Source organism: Acomys minous (genome assembly GCF_964271855.1).
Source record: "Acomys minous genome assembly, chromosome: 6".
NCBI classification, from domain to species: Eukaryota; Metazoa; Chordata; class Mammalia; order Rodentia; family Muridae; genus Acomys; species Acomys minous.
Genome location: NC_140487.1, coordinates 80,186,810 through 80,203,480, shown reverse-complemented (window position 1 = coordinate 80,203,480; position 16,671 = coordinate 80,186,810). Strand labels below are relative to the sequence as shown.

The 16,671-nt window shown below is 45.9% G+C and overlaps 1 protein-coding gene across 7 annotated transcripts in view; it reads right to left on the bottom strand.

Annotated features, from left to right (window-relative positions):
* Window positions 1–16,671, bottom strand: part of DNAJC6 (DnaJ heat shock protein family (Hsp40) member C6) — a 157,882-nt gene that overhangs the window by 66,488 nt on the left and 74,723 nt on the right. The window lies entirely within an intron of this gene.

Below are 16,671 nucleotides of genomic sequence, written 5' to 3'. Positions count from 1 at the left end.
AGCGTGCTGTTCCTGGGACACCCAGGGAGGTCAAGACAAGAAGCCTGAGTCTGAAGCCAGCCTGGTCTGCAGGGTGAGAACTATCTAACAAAAGAAAAGGTAGCTGGGCACAGTGGCGCACGCCTGTGATTCCAGTACTTGGGGAGGCAGAGGCAGACGAATCTCGGTGAGTTGGAGGCCAGCCTGGTCTACAAAGTGAGTCCAGGACAGCCAGGGGTATACAGAGAAACCCTGTCTCAAAAAACGAGAGAGAGAGAGGGGGGGGGAGGATGCCAGTCTGAGGAGATAGCTCAGTGGGTAAAGTGCTTGCCACCCCAGTGTGAGACCTGAGTTTGGCTCCCCAAAACTGATATGAAGACAGTTAAATAGTGTGCATCTGTAGTGTAACTGTAACCACAATGCTCCTATGCAAAATAGGAGGTGGAGTCAGGAGAGTTCTCAGAACTCATGGGCAAAAGCCAAACACACACACACACACACACACACACACACACACACACACACACACACACACACACCACCCTGTCTCAAAAAGAGAGGAAAGGTGAGGGCTGGTACCCTGAGGTTGTCTTCTGACCTCCACAAGTGTGCCATGGCACACACATGGATACACACAATTATTAGTGCTTTTTCTCTAATATCTCTCATGGGCTTCATCATAATCATTACATTATTCCAGGAATTCTGATGCCCAGATACACTAAAGGTTACAATAGAAAGGAATAGAGAGAAGAAAGCTTCATGTAAGAGGAGGTGTCCAAATGGCAGCCTGAGTGCAGCTGTGTAGAAGAGCTCCTCGGTCCGAGCCCAGAAACAAGCAAAGATCAAGAGAACACTGCGTGCAGGTGAGAGCCATCACAGGCAAGCACCTGCTGCCACTGTCACACTAGGGCCCCTGCCAAGCTCAGCCAACTCTAAAGAGTGGGTGTTGTGTTCCCACCGAGCAGATGAGGAAAGGGGATGGCTCTGAGATGGCAAGTCACATGCAGCAGCTCACCAGCACTCCTGCTGTCTCCTCAGGGACTGAGGGGAAGAAAGGTGCCTTGATAGGATGGACTAAAGTGAGTGGGTGAGTGGGTGTCCCTTTGCTTCCTGAGGGCTTGGAGGTCAAACTGAAGAGTGTGAATTTTTGACCAAACTCTTCGTGCGGCTGCTGGCAGAGTTTGGTTTTTCTCACTGACACACCAGTGGCAAAGCACAGGGATGAGCAGATTCACACAAAGACCTGATCATAGAGCAGGTTGCTCTGGCATGGGGTTTCCCCAGGGACAGCACATCCTTCAGTGCAGCAGTTCTCAACCTGTGACGGGTGTCCCCTTCAAGGGCTGAGTAGCCCTTTCACAGGCTCACCTAAGAGCACCAGAAAACACGGATGTGCACATTACAATTCATAGCAGTAACAGAATTGCAGTTATGAAGTAGCAACAAAATAATTTGTGATTGGGGGGTCACCACATGAGGAACTCAATGTGAGGGTCACAGCATTCAGAGGTTGAGAACCACTGCTTTAGCGTCCATTTCAAAAGCCAGGATCTCACCCCAAGGCACCTGAAGGAAATTTCAAGGCAGTTTTTCAGCACCCAGCTTTCTCAAGCAAATGTGGAAGTACGACCCAGTAATCATCTGTGGTAACTCATACGATGCATTAAAATGTTGAGTGAGGCTCAGCAAGCTGCAGGAAGACACAGCCATGTGCTGACTAAACAGGGAAGGTGAGATGTTGGAAGATGAATCTATAGACAGGAAAAAAAAAAAGCCCACAGCAAACACTTGGAAGGAAATCTGCTACTTAATGACAGACAGAACTGGCTACATAGCACATAAAAATCCCTGACAACCAGAATCCATCAAGGGGACCCACATGATAGATGGTATGAACTCACGTGACTCTTCCATGTTGCCTTGTGACCCCCACATACACTCCATGACATATGCATCCCACACATTCATGCACATAAATGTAACTTAAAAAAATTTTTAAGATAATTTCATGTGTCTCAATGACAAAGAAAACTACCATTATCTATGGGTCTAATTTCTGGCATGGCTGTGGTATATGGAAACACTCTAATAAATGTCTTCTTATTTCCTCTTCGTGGACACAGCAATCGCTGAGCAAATTCAGTCCATGATCAGGCTGCTGCACTTCTGGGCTTAGCCTGACTGAGTAGACTACTAGTTCTAAACCCTACTCACAGCAGCCAGGGACACACCCACACCTGCTGGGTCGCAGAAGCTTGGTTCCCATCTTCTTTCCAGGCCCCTCCCACCCCAAAATGGCATTCTGCACGCTACTTTTCCCAAAGAGTCTCAGCTTCAGTGACAACTCCCTGAGAACCAGGAAAAGAGAAAAGGCATTGGCTACAAGTATAGTATGATTGAGGGGCCTTGGCAGTACCTGCTGTTAGCAGAGCACCTGGGATGCTGGGAACACTGAGGATTGAAAGTGAGACCTGGGCTGGAGAGATGGCTCAGAGGTTAAGAGTGCTCCCTGCTCTTCCAGACGGCCTGAGTTCAATTCCCAGAAACCACATGGTGGCTCACAACCATCTGTAACATGATCTGATGTCCTCTTCTGCAGATAAAGCACTCATATACAATAAATAAACAAATCTTTAAAAAAATAAAATAAAATAAAAATGAAAGTGAGACCCTGCCTTGAATGAAAGGGGAGGGGAGGAGAGGAAGGGAACAGAGGGAGGAAATCTTTATGAGCAAACAGACCTGGATAAACAATGCTTGCCTTCCTTATTACCTGTGTGCTGGACAGATTATAATCTTCTCAGACCTCAGTTTTTCCAATTACAAAATAGAAACATATGATATCCTCAGGTCATTACTTGATGAGGACCTAATGAGAAGACGGATATGAACCCATCAATCAACTAAAAAGCATCACATACAATTCTTGCCTACCTATGTAATCCTGTGTTAGAGAAGTTGGCGGGGGTGAGGGGGGGATCCTTAGTAGAGCAAAAAGGAAAACCAAAAATGCCACAAGGAAAGGAAAGAAACTGAGAAATGGTGTGTATCATGGGACTGCCACACCCTTCATCCTTTTGTGGGGTGAGGGTGGGGGTGGGGGTGGGGGCACTTGGCTGTGGTGTGACCATCACTAAGAGAAAACAAGACGGTCTTCCCTGTGGAGCACTCACAAAGGTCAATCTGTCACACAGAAAAGGCACACTGTCTGCTGTATTTACAGCCCAGCCAAGGGTATATCTTGAGGTGCAAATGGATGTGACAGCATCAGCTCAACTAGACAATACTCAGAGAGCTCACCAATTGGGACACTCCAGGTTCTCACTCAGCTGGAAGGTTTTATGGTGTGTGAATCTAGAGAGTAGAGAAGCCACATACGCAGGATATGGTCCTGCAAAAGGACACGTGTGTGTGTGTGTGTGTGTGTGTGTGTGTGTGTGTGTGTGTGTGTGTGTGTGTGTGTGTGTGTGTGTGATCCTGCCAGGCCCCTTACCAATCAACGAATGGAGTCTCTTTCCTGATCCTGCTGTCAGCTCGCTGATCTGGCTGTCTTCCTTGTTTAATTATGCTCGAATAACCCCCGACAAGGCTGGCTGAGCCTTTGCTGTAAATCATGACATTAGAAATCCTAAAATAAAAGCAAGATTAACGACGTGACCTCAATCTTGACATGAAGGTCCATTAATTGGAAATCATGGCCTTAATTGAATTCCAGGCATAGCATTGCCATCTGGATTAAATTTCCTGAAACCTGGTTTTTTTTTTTTTCACCTCTATCAAGATAACTGACATGTGACAATGACAACTAAGCCAGATATTGAGCCCTGTAGAGGGAGGCAGGTGATTGGTTACTTCCCTGGCATGCCAGTTACCCAAATATCAGATCAGTCTGAAGCCACGTATTAAAAAGGCCATCACCATCACCTCGACCACTCTGTTTCCTACATACTCATCCATGTGACGTGACCTCTCTAAACCTCTGCTTTGAGATAACACATACTAAAAGAATGAAACAGACACACAAACACACACATGCACACACATATAAACACACACACATATGCATATACAAAGTGCTCAATAAGAAGTGGCCATTATCACCCCATCTTCACTATTTTTTCCTTTTTTTATTAATTTATTCAGATTACATCTCAAGTTTTATCCCCTTGCTTGTCCCCTTCTATTCCTCCCTCCCTCCCTCCTTCACCCTATTCCCATCCCCTAGGTCTGTAACAGAAGGGGACCTCCTCCCCCACCATATGGTCACAGCCTATCAAGTCTCATCTTGGTAGCCTTCTTATTCTTTCTCTGAGTGCCACCAGGCCTCCCCACCAAGGGGAAGTGGTCAAGTATGGGGCACCAGAGTTCATGTCAGAGTCAGTCCCCACTCTCCACATGACTGTGGATAATGTCCTGTCCCTTGGATAGATCCATTTTCACTATTTTTATCATCAGTTATCATTACAAAAATCATGGATGGGGGATAAAGCTGTGTGACCTTTTCGCTACAAGCTGCACCCTGACTGTCTGCAAAAATGATACCACAGATAATATTGAATAAAAAATCAGCTATGCCCAGCACCTCCACGAGCTCAAGGCCGCATCTGTCTCTGACATTTGACTTGATTCCAATATGTCTCTTCCATTTCCTGCGGTCTGTGTTTGACTTTGAGACAGACACACATGCCAGCACAGCGAGGTGAGTAAAGGGGAGGAAGGCTGGAGACTGTCTAGGGATACGTCACATATATAAGATGTTGTCTACAGCACACACTGAAACCCAGACATCACAGCGCTTCTTCATGGAACTGGGCATATTGAGTGTGAGAGGTGAGGCTGGGAAACTCAGGGATTCTCAGCCCTGGGAGGCAGTGAGGCCAACCCGACCTTCAGAGGAGACAGTGTTTGGAACCACTGGGAGGGGTGTGGAGATGACTGTTGAAGGCTTTAGGACAAACTTGAGCATAGCAAGACCCGCTGAGTCAAGCCTTGATGTATGTAAAGCATCCAGCAAACACTCTCCAGTGAGCAGTCTAAAGGATGCTAAACTGTTCTGAACAGAACCTGTCAAAAAACCAAAAGCTCTAATTCAGCTTTCTTTTTTTCTTTCTCTTTTTCTCTTGTGAACACATATTTGTCTGTGGTGTGTGTACATGTTGCTATGGGCACGGGCACATGTGTGAGGGTATATGTGCAACTGTGTGTACTTGCACGTGAAGGCCAGAGGTGACATTTCCCAATCTCCATTATTGTTAATTTTCTCATTACACTATGTTTGTCTGCTTGCTTATCTACTTATGTGAGATGCATACGTGTGTGCTAGAGTGCACATTTAGAGCTTAGAGGACAACTCAGAAAAGTTATGCAGGACCTGAACCAAACAGGTATTCAGGCTTAGAGACAAACACCTTCACCTGCTGAGCCGTCCCATTAGCCCTGCCTTGGCTTGTGAAACAAGATCCTGAGCTGGGCCTGGTGGCGCACACCTTTAATCCCAGCACTCTGGAGGCAGAGGCAGGTGGATCTCTGAGTTTGAGGCCAGCCTGGTCTACAAAGTGAGTCCAGGACAGCCAAGGCTACACAGAGAAACCTTGTCTCAAAAAAACCAAAGGAAAGAAAAGAATCAGGATCCTTCACTGAACTTGAAGCTTTTTGACTGGCTAGTGACCTCTAGGGATTCCCTGTCCACACATCTTGCAGGACTAGGGTAACGGACATGTGACACTGTGCCTGGCTCTTACCTGGGAGCTGGGAATCTGAACTCAGTTCCTTGTGTTTGCATAGTAGGCATGCTGTCAGCTAACCCCTCAATTCACTTCCTAACCACATCCAACCATGCTAAAGCATAGCTGTGTGCTAACAACAGTGGCCATTGTTCACTAGCCACATCTTCAGTGCTTCCCAGCCACAGGCCTATGCCCGTTACCCATTATCCAATTCTTAGGTTAAGTTTTAGCATTCCCTTTTAAAGAAGAGCAAACTGAGAACCTGTCTGAGTCTATCTGAGATGCTATAACAAAATGTCATAAACTAGGTGGCCTACAAACAACAGAATTATACTCCTCCTAGTTTTGGAAGCTGCAAGGTCTAAGGTCAGGTGAGAGAATATTGAGAGACAGTGAGAGCCTTTTCCCTGTGTCCTCACATTATGTATGAGTCCCCTAGAGTTTCTTTAAACAATATTATATATACATATATATGTTTATAACACACACACACACACACACACACACACACACACACACACACACACACCCTCTATGTACACCACAAGCATGCTGTGCCTTCAAAAGCCAGAAAGAGGGAATCAGATCCCCTAGGACTGGAGTGACAGATGCCTATGAGCCATTGTACGGATGCTAGAAATCGAACCCAGGATCTCTGGAAGAGCAGCCAGTGTTTTTAATCACGGAGTCATCTCTAGCCCCAAGAAACCAAGCCCAGAGCTCTGACATCACGACCCAATCATCTCCCAAATATCTATTACTACATCCTGTCAGTTTCAACAATACAGCTATTGAGTTAGGGAGCACAAAACTGCAGGTCACAGAGCTAGGCCTCCTCTCCATGTCTGACTCACCCCAAAGCCTGTGCTCCTCTCACGACAGTACTGCTTCCTGCCTGTTTGTGAAAAGCCTAAGACACAAAGGGAAACAGGCAAGCACAGAAGGCCTACCAGCAAGTGGAGACGTGATGGAAGGATGTTTTCAAGACCAGACACCCAGCACAGGGACAGCTGCTGAGGTTCAGTCAACTGGGAAGGAAGACACAAATTAATAAAAATCTACCAGCTAGGACTTTAATAGGCAGGACAAGAAAGGGGGCCTCTAATCATGCCACCTCCTTTGGATTCACAAGGGGCAGGGGCAGGGCAGAATGCTTTTCCTAAATGAGTTTCTTTGAGCTGCCTAGGCCTACTACACACACACACACACACACACACACACACACACACACACACAGAGAGAGAGAGTGAGAGAGAGAGAGAGAGAGAGAGAGAGAGAGAGAGAGAGAGAGAGAGAGAGAACACTGTCTTTAGGGTTAGCATCCATTCAGACTTTCAGTCTTATGTTCGCCAGATGCAAACATGAGCGTTGTCAGTGTGGCAGCAGAGCATAGCAAGGTAAAAGCAAGGACCCAGGGAGCAAGCTGCGATGCACAGCACGTTTCCTCCCCTCCCTCATCTCCCACCCCTCCACCCCCAGCCCACTTCCTTCCCCCCATCAACCATTCTGCTGGCTTTGGAGACTGGAGAGTGCTCACTGTCAATCCCTTTGAGGTAGAAAGCACATTGTCACTGACAAGCCCAAGGCCAAAGCCATCTTAAAGGAAGGTGGCTGCACCTGAAAAAATCCCTGAGTCATTAGAGGAATCTGGTCTCCCTTTGAGCCCTTTAGATCCCAGGTGACATGACTAGGGCTCACAGGCTCTGGGATTCAAAGGCTGGCATTGACCACCACAACAGGAGTCTGGGGACAAGGGGGACATCAAGCAAAGTTAAAAGCTTGTGCCTTTCCATCTTGTACAGAGTGTCCTCTGCAACGAATGGCAGACGTGGGTTGCCAGGCACTTTGTAAGGCTCGGTGTCCTTCAAAAGGAAGAGAGGAGGTTTCTACAGAGCCTTTGTGGACACTGAGCTAGGGTGGTGCAGCCCTTACACGCAGGTGTCAGCTCTACTCAATCCCTGGACCAAGCCTGTGTGTTGGCTATAACTGTACACAGCCACGCATGGTGATCCAGGGGAGCTAACCCTCCCTGGGCTCCCAATGTGTGTCCAGCAAAACAAGAAGCTGCATGCACGGCACCTTCCTTCACCCTCTCAAAGGCTTGGCAGCAGAGCTTGCACCAGGTGTGAAGATACCGCTCAGCGGATATAGAGCAGGACCGAGCCAGGAGGCCTGCAAGCTAAGGAGCGAGGACCTGCCAGTGCCAGGATCACATCTGATTCCAGATGCCCTGACTTTGATGAAGCCGTGCTGCTGTGTCCAAATAGCCAGAGTTCCAGCTAAACATGGAGGAGGGGTGCGCTGCAATCCCAGCATTCAAGAGGCTGAGGCAGAACGGGTTCAGTTGAGGCTGCATAGTAAGTTCAACACCAACCTGCATTACACAGTGAAATTTTGTTTCTGAATAAAGAATGTATGTGGTGTGTATAGTATACATGTGGGTGTACACATGTATACTATACATGTGTGTGGTTAGTATGTGTGCATGTGTGTGTGTGTATGATGTGTGTGGTGTATGTGTATTGTGTGCATGTACTGTATGGTATGTGTGTGGTGTATATGTGTGGTATGTTTGGTATGCACATGTTCATGTTTAGTGTGTGTGTGTCTGTGGTATGTGTGTGTGGTATGTTTAGTGTGCATGTGTGTGTGTCTAGTATGTGGTATGTATGGAGTGTGTGTGTGTGTGTGTGTGTGTGTGTGTGTGTGTGTTTGATTGCAGACGTGTATGTGTAGTATGTGGTATGTCTGTGGTATGTGTGTATGTGTGTGTGAGACATGTTTAGTGTGCATGTGTGTGTAGAGTGTGGTATGTGTGATGTGGGTATGTGGATGTAGTGTGCTTGGTGTGCAGATGTGTATGTGTAGTGTATGGTGTGTCTGTGGGGTGTGTGTGTGGTATGTTTAGTGTCCACATGTGTGTGTGGGGTGTGTGTGTGTGTGTGTGTTTGTGTGGCTTTGTTTTCTGAATGAGAACCTGTACAGATGAGGCTCAGTGTCTGCTCGTGATGACGGAGAGGCGTGAGTAACAGCCTCGGCTCTGTCATCTCACCTTAGCAAGAATCACCAGCCCTAAATGCAGGGCCAGAGGGAATGAGAGAGCACTACAGAGGCACTGCCATTTACCCAGTACCTTTCATCTGCTGAGTACGGTAAATCACATTTAATCCATATAACACCCTGCCAAGGCGGATCTTTTCATGCTGATATATGAGGGGGAAATTGAGGTTTAGTAAAGTTAAATAATTAGATAAAGGTCGCACATCTAAGAAATACAAGGTCAGAACAGACCCAGGTGTGCCCGCTCTAAAGCCACACACTTTTGCTATCATACCGCTTGGCAGAGAGAAGTGAACAGGGCTCGTTACAGTCACCAGGTATAGCTGGATGGGGGGATGGCTGCAGGGGAGTCCCTGCACGCGATGAAGCACAGAGCAGAAGTGGCTGCCCGCTGGAGGCGTCCATCTGTCCCTTCACCAGCCACCATCACTATTCTGCAGAAGCCAGCACAGCAGCGCAGCTGCAGCCGACCTCCCAACACTTCTACATTAGATGCCCAGCACTGTCGAGCCTGAGTGCAGACCCATTAGAGCACTGCACAGATCTGAATCCCAAATGCCGGGCTTCCCTGAAGCAAGTAACTCTTCGGATGGAAAAGGGAACTGAATTATCTGCTTACCTAGATGTCCCCTGTGATTCTCAGACTACATAACCCAAGACTATAACATCAACTACAGGACAAGTATAGCTAGGAACATCACCGAAGTGCATGTGGGGTTGGTTTGAATTGCCACTGATGGCGGCATTGTCTGTGGAACAACATTCATGACTCCTTCTCGGTTTTTGTTCTGTGCTTGGGAAGCCCTGGTGAGGACTATTATACACAGGGTTGGCCAGCTGTAAGTGCCTTCTGTCCTTTCCCTGCACCCGGCATTGACCTTAGCCGACTGCCTGCTGCTGACCTCTGCCCAGGGGCCCTGCTTGCAACCTTTAACCACAAACATCTTGCCTGTAACTCTTGGAAGATCGGTGGGTGCAAAGTGTGTACACAGGGGTCAGACAGGCAAATGTGCAGTGCCCCGGCGCACTCAAACGGGAGAGCACGTGGGAAGCAGTCGGGGCTGAGCAGCCTCAGCATCAGGCAGCCTACCAGACTGCAGCTTGGAACTTTGCTAGCCATTTCTTTTTCTTCTTTTATTCCTTTTGTTGAATAGGGTTTTTTTTTCTCACATAATACATCGTGACTATGGTTTCCTCTCCCTCCACTCCTCCCAGCTCCTCCTCAACCCCTTGCATCCAGATCCACCCCCTTTCTGTCTCTCATTAGAAAACAAAGAGCCTTCTAAGGGATAATATAATAATAATAACAATAATAATAATAGTAATAAAAAAAACAAAAATGAACACATCAGAATTAGACAAAACAAACAAACGGAAAAGAGCCCAAAAAGAAGGCAAGAGAAACAAAGACCCACTAGTTCTCACAGTCGGGAGCCCTATAAGAACACTAAATTGTTGAGATGTAACATGAATGAATAAAAAATAATTTTAAAAAAAGAACACTAAATTGGAAGCCATAATATACATGAAGGACCTGTAAGATTAAAAAATATATGTAAATATATAATATATTTAATATAATATATAAAAAAGTAAAAGATAACTTGTAAAGGAAAAACCCTGACATGATATTATGAGACAAGGAGCCCACAGAAATGCTGTGGAGTTTATTTTCTGCTGGCAATCTACTGCTGGGCCTGTGGCTTACCCTTAGAGAGACTCCCTTGGAGGAAACTAAATTTTCATTTGCCACTGGCTATTAATGGGGATTGCTTCTGAGTGAGAGATGGGAGCATGTGTCCGTTTCTCATTTCGGGTAGCTGTTTCTTTAGATAAACTGTGTAAGCCTTCCTGGCCTCGTTACATGACCTGGGAGATGAGAGAACATCACCTTCCTCAAGGAGCCATTCTGAGGATCAGAGATAAGTACATGTCACTGAACCTAGTGCTGGGATGGGAAGGCTGCTCAGTGGGTAAAGAAATGGCTGTGCATCACAAAGACCTACGCTCCATCCTTAGAACCCATGTGAACAAAAGTCATGTGTGGTGGCACAGTCATGTCATTATAGTTCTGGGGAGGTGGAAACAGGAGGCTAGCCTACTGAATGAGCACCAAGCTAATGAGCGAGCTTGTCTCAAAAAACAAGTGGATGTTTCCTGACAAATGACATGCAAGGTGGGAACATCAGCCTCTAGATCCATGTGCATATGCACCTCCACATGTGTGTGCTCATGTAAATGTGCACCTACATGCACATACACACACCACAAAACAAAGGAGAAGAAGAGCCCACAGTTGCACCTCTCTGCTGTTTGTTTGTGTATTGCTGAGTCTCTCCGGTGTGGGAGGCTCTGACAGGCAGTGGGAAGACAGAAGGACAAGGCATGGCTGCTGCCTTCAAGCTTTGCATAATCTACAGACTGAGAAATATAAACAAGAAAGGTGCATGATGCTGTGTAGGAAGGGCAGTGCTCAAGCACGGTAGCCCGAGGAGCTCAGCAGAGGGCACCTGAGGACAAGGGCAGTGGAAGAGAGACTGTGAGGATGAAGAGTAAGGCCAGGTTGTCCCATTCTTCCAATCAATCAGTACACACTGCTAGGTATCAACCTTGATCCCACTCTCAGGTCTTGTACCCAACACTTGAAAATCCTGCCTGCTTCACCCTGAAATGCCGGTCACAACCAAACTCTACACAGAGCTCTCTGTTATTTGAAATGATGCAGAGGAGATAGGAGCTGACATATTTACATAGTGAAGAGACATACTCAAACTAAAAAGAGCCACCTATAAGTACAGAAACAGGATAGGGAGACAGCTATAAGCCAGGTTTCTTTTAATACAATTGTTATAAATTGGAATCTGGAAATGTATATAATAACCATTCTACATAATTATAAATGTAAGTTTCAAAATAGCTCCCCGAGGGGCTGGAGAGATGGCCCAGCGGGTAAGAGCACAGACTGCTGCTCTTCCAGAGGTCCTGAGATCAATTCCTGGCACCCACATGGCAGCTCACAACTGTCTGTAACTACAAGATCTGACACTCATAGACATACATGCAGGCAAAACACCAATGCATATAAAATAAAAATAAATAAATTATTTAAAAAAATAGCTCCCTGAAGTAATAGCAACATGAAACAAAGGAACTCAGCAAGTACATGGTGGATGATATGACCATATGGAGAAACAGTCACAAAGGACTTGAATAAATAATTTGCTAAAGTGAAATCCACTGACCCCTCCTAAAGAGTATGAAGCAACTTAAAACTATTTGAGTTGAACTGAAACTGTATTCTATTGCTATGTATTTTTTTTAAGTAGTTATAGCTATAGTTAAGATTTGTGAAACAGGACATACAAGAAAGCGATATCATTAGGAATCTATGAGGTGTTCTATCTTTTAAAAGTTATTTGTAGTGCTGTCCACTAAAAAGGCTTAGACACTGCTACCCAGGAGCAGTGAGCGTTCCTCCATGGAAACTGTGACCTCAAAGCATCACCTCCCTCTAAAAGGACCATGGGCTCTTTGGAAGCACAGTTGATCCTCAGCGAAGCAGAGCAGATGCCCAAATCAGACACTGCAAAGGTGCGAGGAGCCAGCAGAAGGGGCTCACACTGGCCAGGGTCAGTCCTTTTGAGTATCAATGAAGTGATAACTAAGGTTGAATAAAACAAGTGTTCTGTTCTAAAGCACGGATCCATAATGATAGTAAGATAAAGAAACCCTCAGTCACCATTTAAAAGACAAGGGAATCCACTTTTTAATTTTTGAAAACGTCAAGCCTTTTCCGAAGCTGCCTTTGCTAAGTAAACTGCTCAAATATCTGATGAGGAAGACTTTCCCCTCACTGAAGTATGCCATCTGTTCTAGCTTTGTTTCTGTTGCTGTGATAAAATAACCTGGCAAAGAACAGCTCGGGAGAGACTAGGATTATTTTAGCACAGTTTCGGGAAGTCACGGCCGGGAGAAGGAGGTTGAGAGAGCTGGTCGCATCACACTCATAGTCAAGAGCAGAGAGATACGAACGCAAACAGGGCCGCTTGCTTGCTGGCTTACTGCTCAGCTTCATTTCCCCCCTCTTACAGTTCAGGAGCCCCCACCCCTGCCTAGGGAGCAAAGCCACCCACGGTGGGCTAGGTCTCCCTACAGCAATTAACTTAAGACAATCTCCAGCAGGTATGCCACAGGCCAGTACAAATGTGGGACTGATTCTCAGGGGGAAAAAATCTGAGAACTGTAGACTTGCTCTTGAGCAGCAGTGAGCCACCTTCCTATGAACTGTTGGTCAGGGAGCCTCCTGAGGCTCCCACAATACAAGCTACCGCCACTGCTATTGGCTGCCCAGTATTGAGCGGCTGAAGAAGCAGGCCTACTGGTGCAATTGTGGCAAGGACATCATAGATAGGAGGAGCTATGGCTGGACGTGAGACCTGCTCAAAAGAAGAGAAGACACATCTAGTATAGTAAGCTCAGTCAAAAGCCTGGGGAAGTCACGCACCTGAGCAAGAACCTGCTCTTCCTGTTTTGTCTACTAGACATGATGAGCCTGTCAAAACACCTTATCAATATTTTTATCTGTGCCCACAGTGCTGTTGCCAGGGGCTTTGGCCAGGGGCTTATTTTTGCAGTGGACGGCAATTACTGCAGACAGTCGTAACTGATCCAAGTGCTGAGAATACCCGATTGATGAAAACTAAAGTGAATCTGTCTAAGCCCTTCCATGGCTCAGATAACATCACAGAAGTGGAGGTGAAAAGAATATAGAGATGGAAGGGGTAGCACGTTGGGAATGCTTTCTTCAGGCCATGATATTGTCACTGAAGTCTTCAACTCTTAGCTGCTACGATATCAGCATAAGAGTGGGTCTGGCACCGCTCTGTCACAGGGGGAGAGGGCCTCGTGAGGAAGCACCGTTCCCTGGGGATGCAATACAATTAATGGTAGGAAGAGACCTTTTCTTCTGTTGTACAGCTATTGATAAGGGGCTACAGAAAGATAACCTGTCACCCATGCTCCTGTAGGGGAGGGGGAGGGAGGAAGAGAGGAAAGAAAAAGTGACAATGGGCAGAAGAGTGGGAAGAAGGGGAAGAGCAGGGATGGGGGAGACGAGAAAGGGACTGTGGGGTGAACATGACTAAAGCACATTGTGTACATGTTTTAAATGTCCCAGTGGAATCCACTATATATAATAAATATATTCTAATAACGTTTTAAAATTAAGCCCTGTAAGGGCCATGATCCTACAGTAAATAAGGCTGTGCGGCAAGAGGAGGAGAATGCAAAGAAATCGAAGAGTTACATTTCTCCACTCGTTGTTCACAGGAAACCCAAGCCCCAGCACACCTTTCTTTCGTATGCTACCTTCTCACCACTAGCTGGAGCCTCACCCCAGGCCACTTCCCTCTTTATACACCAGTTAGTACCTCATTGCAAGCCCAGCCGCTAACCAGTACTTCAGTGTAGGCCATGCCAGCTCTGTATACCCCTCCCGGTTAGAATCTTAGTGTCAGCCATTTCCGTCCCTCATCTCTGACCCTGCAGCCTGCCCCGGACCCCACCGCATGGAGGTTGCTGTAATGCAAATCTTATCTCACAAGTCTCTTCCCAGGAAATTCCAAGGGTTTATCATCCTTCAGCCCTTTGCTCTAGTCCAGGAAACCACATGGAAATGCCTCCTCACCCACACTCCCTTTCTTCTAGAACAGTGGGTCTCAACCTATGGGTCATGACTGCTTTTGGGGGTCAAATGGTCCTTTCACATGGGTCCTATATGAGTTAACCTGCCTATCAGATATTTACATTAAATTCAAACAGCAGAAAAATTACAGTTATGAAGTAGCAATGAAAATAACTTTATGGCTGGGACACCCCAGCATGAGAAGTTCTATCAAAGGCCTATAGCATAAGGGAGGCTGAGAACCACTGTTCAAGAACCTTTCACTTGCTCCAGTGCTCTCCATGGTGGCAGGAGCATCTTGCAGCATCCTCTGTACCAATGGCCTGCAGGTAGCATGCCTTGCATTCTGTGCTTTGCCTGGAAAAGGCATGAAAAGACACACTCTTCGGCCTTGCCAAAAGCTGTCAAGCTTAAAGGGTTTTGTTGCCTGTATTCTAGTCCCACTGTCAAATGTACTTATACCTAACATTTGCAGTCGTCATTTCTGCCTTAAATATTTTGTGAGTATAATAGTGTCGCTGAAATTTCCTTTTCTTTTTGACATGGTTTTGCTATTGTGTTCACAAAGAAATGATAGCTGCATACCCTAATAACAAAATCACCACATTGTTCTCAATTATGGTGTCTGAGAAATTACCTTGGTAGGATGACTTAGTAATTTTGTATAATGGTTTTGGTTATTTCTCTTCATAAGGATGCTGCTCATTTTAAAAGGCCATAGCAAATTATCTCTGCTTTCAATATGACGTGTTCAGGCACAAGAGAACACTGAAGACTAAAGCTTGAAGGAAAACATCAAATAATCCCAAAGTGTTCTGGTTTGTGGGACATTCCGAAAAGGCTGAGGAAGGAACAACCTTTGAAGTTTTATTCCTTCAATGTTTAAAATAATAGCCATGGAAGAAATAACCCTGTCAGTATTCTAACAGTGACAATGATGTTTTGGAAGATGTCACATTGCTCCGTTTCTCAGTAGCACCAACCACCTGCACAGAGGCATCTGGGTAGATCAACTGCTCTGCTGTGACCTTGGGTAACCAACCCTTGGGAAGCTGATTTTTTCACCCATAAAATGAACCTGCTCACAGGCTGTTCATGAGCCAGCTAAAAAATTGTGGGAAGTGATGTCCCTTGTCTTATACACTAAAAGCAAAGCATGGGTGTTTTTATTGGGGTCCCTGGCAAACAGCAATACAACCAGAAGACAATGCTCTTCCAGGCCTCGGTATTCTACCTAAGAGCCTGTTCATCCTACCCAGCTGGTTGCTTCGTTGTACTGGGAAACACATCAAAAGGCTCTCTGCTGAGCCCCTGCAAGGAACAAGTCCAGAATGTACGTGGAAATTCCTACCATTAGGCTTGGGTTCTTTTTGCCTGTTTTTAAAGAGCCTGTTGATTTGTTAAAAATCCTTAAAACGAACAGCTGAATTAACATTAGATTTAAAACCCAAATGCCCAAACTGAAACAATGTCCCAATCTGCTAGTTATTGATGGCCAGTGGCCAGCCACTCACATCTGTGAGGCTGCCACATTGTAAATGGAAGAATTTGCCATTGTTTTCAGAACAGCTCAGCTCCTCTGTCAACAGAACACTCTTGAGTTTTCTATAAATTCTAGGTTTACAATTCTGATGTGATCATTTAATTTCTAACCCATTAACTCTTTAAATGGCTTTTAAGTGGAAACAAGAATCAAAATATGTTTACAAAACATTACCAATATTGAAAACATCATAGTTTTCTTATAGTCGGAGACCCAAGGGGCCCCCCGAAAAGAAGTCCCAAAGGAACACTGTTGATTTACCCATGTCCACGGTGAATGTAATTAAGTGAAAGAGAGCAGCACTCCATCAAGGCAGCTGAAGACCGTTCTTCTAAATATGTCCAAAGTAGTGTTTGACGAGAATGATAGCATTGCACTCAGTTTCATTGAGGTCTGCCCAAACAGCCACTGATGCTTGGAAGTGGAGGTTGCAGTGGGCAATGGCAGTTGGCCATGTGCAGGCCATGTGCATCGATGCTCCTGTCCTGTAGCAGATGAGTCCTAAGATCCAAGTCTCAAACTCAAACTGAATGACTTGTCTCTTTCCCATCTCCTGGGAATCTGTGTTTCCTATTCCTTTCAGGGATCTCTTCCTGGCTTTTTGCATGAACTAATCCTTTCTGGCCTCTAGCTTATACCCTGTAAATGTCTCTACTACCAAAAGGTGCGCACGCACG